The 6,915-nt window shown below is 37.3% G+C and overlaps 1 pseudogene; it reads left to right on the forward strand.

Moving 5' to 3' along the window:
• The first annotated feature begins 691 nt into the window (after positions 1-691).
• Positions 692-875, forward strand: LOC129249551 (U2 spliceosomal RNA; annotated as a pseudogene).
• The last annotated feature ends 6,040 nt before the right edge of the window (positions 876-6,915 follow it).

Here is a 6,915-nt window from a genome sequence, read left to right on the forward strand (position 1 = left end):
TTTAATTTGGTTGTGAAACAAACAATGATTATGTTGCTTGTATTAATAGATAATTTCACAGCACGACGCCAGTCTGATATGAGGATTAATGCGCAACGTTCATGATACTGAAAAATGTACCGCCAACTTTGCCAGACACAATGGCCGCAAGATCGTCGTCAAAATATGCAATAACATCAAAGCCTGTCTCCTGCCTTGGCGTCGGCCTGCTATTTGGTAATTTCCAAATTAATGTTGCCAGCATTCGACGAGACACCCTTTGTAGTTAAACAGGAAGTTACCTCAAACGAGCTCTTCACCGAAAGACTTGTCAAATCGTATTTATACTTGCTTTCATCGTTCTAAGCGAAAATTTTTCTCACATTATCAAACTTTTTGAAGTGAAAACTTCTTTAGAATCGTTGGGAGTGATTTGAGGAAAAGTGAAACGAAAAAAGCGACCAACTTGGCTACGAAGCGTTATATTATATGTTGATATAAAAGTAGCGACGAAATAAATAAAAATAACTTTTATTTTTTCTTGTGATTTGAACCAAGGATTTTGGATCGGAAGCTCACATTGCTAGTCGCTCGGCTACCGCGCCATGTTGTCGTCGCTGGCCTAAAAGTTATTTAGTTACGAAGCGTTATATTATATGTTGATATAAATAATTTTTGTGAGCGTGTAATTCTCAAAAGTTTTATTAGGTTTATTATTTAAAATGTATTGACTAGGTAGTGTGGTTATCAGCTTAACATCCGATAGATCCTCCATCGGAGGACAACAAATGTTAAACTGATTTTTGGAAATGGGCGGAGTGTTTTAGGGGCTTGCTCCTTCTCTGCCACGGGTTGACCCGGTATTGCAGTACCGCCGGGATTTCAGCCTTGAATAAATACAAGAAAAAATATACTAATACATTTAGCTTTGGTGGGAAGAGCCATACATTTTTATATGAATACATGTAGACGAAAATGGAATTTTTTTTTTTGAAATTTGCATTGTAGGACATTTCTGATTATTTATTGAAAACAGTTTTTTGGCTTTTCTATTTTTGGTTTAGATACTGAAAGTCAGTTTAAGTGAATCGGTATAAATATTTCGTACATTAATTTTTGAAGTGAAAACTTCTTTAGAATCGTTGGGAGTGATTTGGGAAAAAGTGAAACGAATTACATATAAACGTAGCGACGAACTAAATAACTTTTAGGCCAACACCGACAGTATGGCGCGATTGCCGAGCGGCTAGCAATGTGAGCTTCCGATCCAAAATTCTTGGTTCGAATCACAAGAAATAAAATTTTTTTTTTTTGAAATTTGCATTGTAGGACATTTCTGATTATTTATTGAAAACAGTTTTTTGGATTTCAGCCTTGAATAAATACAAGAAAAAATATACTAATACATTTAGCTTTGGTGGGAAGAGACATAAATTTTTATATGAATACAAGTAGACGAAAATGGAAGAAATTTGTAAGTCTGTTTCTTCGGTCCGTTTGATTATTTTTTTTGACAACATCGAAACCAAAGCATTTGTATCATATTTTATCTATCATAAGCCACTCGTACCATTTGTTGAAATTGAAAACATTGAGGATGAATAATGATAAAATGAAGAAAATAAAATATGAACTTTATAGCAATATTATAATGAACCTATAATTATCCCGCTCCTAATGCTGCTTTCGTCTTATTCTCTCTCAGTTTGTTTTACGGAAGGTTTCACTTCTATCAAGTCTAACCGTTAGACTGGTATTTTTTTTTTTTTTTGTTTTGTGATGTTTTTGAAGTGTGTTTAAAAGTGCTCGAAAGTTAATGGTAGCATTAGCAACAAACTTTAATTAAACCATCCAGCCAAAGCACAGTTAATCTTTCAGAACAATCTGGCATCCTTTTTAAGTGGATAAGCTAAAATTACAATTCAATTCTTACTAAATTTGTTTCCTCTACCAAGCGGGCTAATTTCCTGCTGTTCTGTTTGAAGTATCATCGTTGTAGGCACCCAGACTTACACTTGTGCTCACATAATTAGGTTACTTAACTCTTTTAAAATTTTAACTATGTAGTAAAAGTTGCTTTGTTTATTTTTTATAAAAAACTATTTCATTGTTGGGTAAAATCCTTATTAGTCAAACGTCCAAACTTTGTACAAAATTCACAAAAATTCAACAAATTTCAAAAAAAATTATGAAACTTTTCAATTTTGTAATCATAATTTCAAGAAAAGTTTCTAAGTATGCAGTTTTATAATTTATTAAATTTTTAGTATAGCGCGTAAAAGTTCGAAGTCATTCAAAAATCATATTGATTTTTGAAAATTTTCCTTGGCATACGATTTTGAGCATTTTCTTTCAATTGCAGACTCATGAAATGCTCTAAAACGTATCCCAATAAAAACTTTCAAAAATTAACGCGAGCCCTGCAACGAAGTCTGCAAGAAGACTAAAAGCCTTAAAGGAACTATCGTTCAGGGTCTACAGACATACCACAATAAACCAGACTATATGGCTCCGGTTTTTAAAGGAGAAAAAAAAGCTCCAGATTACTATTGAAAAAGAAAGATTGCGTAAGGGGTTCTGACCCAAACGCAGTGCGCTTAACTTTTATATGGACGGTTCTAAAATTACTTGTGGAGTAGACGATGGGAGTTACTGCCCAGAGTTAGACGTAAGGAAGTCATACAAGGTTTCAGATTACTGCGATTAATTTCAGGCTGAGGTTTTCGTAGTTGGAAGGGCAGCTGATCTTGCTGATGATACTACTAGGATCAACTTCAAAGTCAACTTTTAGGTTACCAGGCAGTCATTAAAGCAATAACATCGTTTAGTATAACGGCCAAGATCGGTTTTCAGAACATAGAGGCAGTAGAAAGGTTGGCAGCGAACTGTAACATTTATGTTAAGCTTCAGGCCGTAAAGGCATTTAGGGGAATTTGTCAGCGAAATGCCAAAGTCAATATGAATATTACGCAACGAACAAGACGAAAAGAAGATCAGAAAATTTAGGTGAAGATGGGAGAGTATGTTCACTTACAAGAGTTCTAAGATTATGTCTAAGTATGACAAGCACAGTCGTACTCGATTTACAAAGGCTGGTTAATTTAGAAGCATCGGATTTTATATTGAAATAAAACAACGAAAATTTAAATTTATTGGGCAAATTTTACTATTTTTATGGAGAACCATTATCATTATTTTTTAAAGATTCAAATATTGGCCACACCAGCGCCGAAATTTGGCTATCCGTGACTCGCTGGAGAACTTCGGTAGGTATCTTGGAAAATAACTCTAGTAATACGGGCTTCCACTGCCTGAATCGAAGCTGGTTCATCCACAAAGCATTTAGACTTTACATCATCATCATCAGCATCATAGTATCATCGTTCGGAGTGAATCATTGCCTTTGTTACAAATCTCCTCCAAGTCACTCGGTCATCAGCTTTTCGTTTGATATCAAATATGCCCATAACTCCAAAGTCGTCTTCAATGTTATGTCTTCATCGCTTACTCGACCGGCCTCTTCTTCTGTCGCTTTGTGTATTTGATTTGAAGATCTTTTTTAGAGTTCTACGATTGCTCATTCGTAAAATGTGACCATATGCCCCAAATAAAAGTTCAAAATTGTGACCTTGGTGGCCAATCCACTGATCCGAGATGAGAGATAAAACGATGACGCAGTAGATCCATTGTTTCATGGGCTGTATGGTGAGCAGCGCCGACTTATTAGAACCAAATATTTTGGAGACCACGGGCTTCAATTCCCGGCATCAAAAAGTTGTTTATCATGGCGCGTTAGCGTTCGCCATTCACAGCTACATTGGCGCCAGTCTCATCTTTGAAGAAATGTGGGCCGATGATTACTCCATCCCATAGCATGCACCAAAAGGCTGTTGTCAATGAATGTATTGGCTGTTCTTGAATGATTTCGGGTTGGCCTTCAGCGCAAATATGGCAATTTTGCTTATTGAGGTAGCCATTAAGCCAAAAATCGATCTCATCGCTGAATATCATAACGGCCTGAGCGCGCGATAAGAAATTTTTACAAAGCGTCGATTTCCGTAATGCAATTGCACGATTTGTAAACGTGGTTGAGGCATAAGTCTTTCCATGATGAAATGTCAAGGAATAGTAAAAAACAAGTATGGATTTACGAGAACAGTTCAATAAGTACCTGTTGTGGATTACAGAGGGCATTCCTGAGGGAAGTTGGTGTTAGCATCGTGTGCTGCCATCTATCAAACGGTGGCAGAACAAATTTCAGACTGATTGATAGGTTAGTTTGGATTTGGCAGCTATTCGCCTAACACGTGTTTCGCGATTTTCGCTAAGATGGGAAAGACCAGTATCGTTCGATAATTCGATTCTTTATTTTTTGGATAGGAAAAATGCTAGGAGATAAAAGCAAAGTTGGATGCTGTCTATATCTACGCTTCACAGTGAGAATTTAAACGTGGGCGAACATCCGTTTTTGATGTGGAGTGACCACGCCGCCCAACAGACGTGATTACCGAGGAAATCATTCAAAAAGAGCACGACGTGATTTTCGCTGATCGACGAACGAAAGTGCACGAAGTAGCAAAGGCCATACGTGTGCTGACCGGAATGCCAATTAATATTTTACATGATAAGTTGACAATGAAAAAATTGTCGGCCCGACGGATGCCGCGATTGCTCACGGTGGACAACAAGCGGATGCAGCTGTTAACTTCGAAGCAGTTTTGGAGAGCAATTTAAGCAAGAACTTTCGCGTCAAGTTGTCACCGTTGATGAGACCCGGGTTCATCGTTGCACACCAGAAACTAAGCAACAATCAAAACAATGGATTTATCGTAGTAAATCTGCTCTAGTCCCATAGGCGAAGACAGTCCCATCGGCCGGAAAGGTCAAGACGACGATTTTTTGCAATGCGAACGGCTTCATCCTCATGGATTTTTTTTTAGAAAATGGAAGAATGAACACTACACAATACTATAGTGAGTTATTACACCGCTTTCATAAAAAATTGAAGGAGACACGGTCGCATTTGGGGAAAAAGCAGGTGCTGCTTCACCACGATAACGCACCGACACATTCAACCGTAGTAGTCGCAGCTAAACTGCATGAATTGCGTTATGAGTTGCTACCACACCCCCCTGTACTTACCCAATCTGGCTCCCTGCGAATTTTACTTGTTCCCTAGCATGAAAAAATCACTCGCGGGAAAATAATTTAGTTCAAACGAGGAAATCATCGCCGAGACAGAGGCGTATTTTGCAGAGTTCGAAAAATCCTATTTTTTGGAACGGTTAAAAACATGGCCGGAGCGTTGGTAGAAGTTTATCTTTCTAAAAGGGAACTATATTGAAAAATGAAAAAAATAATAACTTTTTAAATGGTGTCTTTATTTCTAACATGGGCACTTATTGGACCCACCTCGTATTATTTTAAATGTTATATTACTTTCATAATTCGTATCAGATTTGACGTTATGTTTTAAGGGGGAGCTGCTTCAATATTTCGCTAGTTATAAGATCATATTCGGATGACTTTTTAAGCTTAAATTTTAAGTTCTCGTACAGTGACTTCTGAAATTTTCGTATCATCAGCAAATTGACAAGGTTGCCTGTTGGCTGCTCGCTCTGCCTCGTACGGTTTAAATGCATCTTGTAGACATCTAGCAAAAACGTCTGCCTTTTCCTTGCCTCTTCTTGCCCAGTTGTTAAAACACATAACTAATGAACTCCATCTGGTATGGGTGTCTATGGACCGAATCAGTCTATGCGTGACTACATGTCAACCAGCTCAACCTAACTAATCCTAAGGCGATTTTTAACCGACTTTAAACTTTTCTTAATAAGCTGTAAAACTGTATGCGCAGAATTTTATTTTTTTAATTCGCATTAAAAAGTTGAAAATATCTATTAATGAAATTTTATGAAATTTTTGTAAAGTTGTATAAAGTCTGGAGCTTTAATATATGCGGTTTTTGTCGTACATATTTATACAAAAAATTCACGAAAAAAGTTTGGCGTGAAAAATATTATGAAAATCTAAAAATATAAAGTGACTTAATTGTGGGAACTAGAACTTGCAATGAACTAGAAAAGCGGAAAACTCTTGAAGACCTTCTATATTCTTGAACTGCAGTAGCTAGAACCCGAATAAGAAGTGTAGGAGCTCTACAATATGAGAGGTTAGAATGTCTCTCGTGGTTAGAGCTTCAGAGCTTACTTAGATTCGCAAAGGACGCGGACTTATTACAAGAAGGAAACGTAAGGGTCAAGCTCTATCTAGTGCCCCTAAGGACCAATAGGTCTATGTGATGGCTTGCAGCCAGCCAGGTCCACCTAACCTAACCTAACCTAATTGTGTGAGCACAAGTGTATGCAAACAGACTAGCACAAGCACACAAGGTGATAAATGAACGGCCTTACAAGTGAGTAGGTTGTTTAGAAATTGCTACACAAGTGATGAATACAATACAAAGCAACAGAAGTACAGAACAACAACAACAACAGAAGTGGCAGTAGTACCGGTCGTACCAGCAGTACAATACGACTGCAATTATGCTATTAATATAGCCAAGTGTTGATATCAGCATGCAGGAATCAAATGAACTCGACGCAGTGGCAGTGATGCACGCGATACTGCAAAACAAATTACGCGCGCCGGCGTTTAAATAGCAAACATGTTACAGCGCCTAAAAGTAGGCAAACAACTGAGTACATTTTATGCAGTTTTTTTTTTATTAAACTCCAATCAAGGCTTCGCAATGAAATGGTTGATGGAAAAAAGGAAAAAAAAAAACTAAAGAAAAATTGTTCCAATTGCAAATTGCATTTGTAACGCTGTCGAAATAAAATTGGAAGTAGAATTTAATGTGGCATTGCGGGCGCGAAGAAAGTGCGAACACACAAGCCATGTAGACATTGTTAGTTGTAGCAGCCTTCTAGGCAT

This window comes from Anastrepha obliqua, chromosome 5 (assembly GCF_027943255.1).
Source record: "Anastrepha obliqua isolate idAnaObli1 chromosome 5, idAnaObli1_1.0, whole genome shotgun sequence".
NCBI classification, from domain to species: domain Eukaryota; kingdom Metazoa; phylum Arthropoda; class Insecta; order Diptera; family Tephritidae; genus Anastrepha; species Anastrepha obliqua.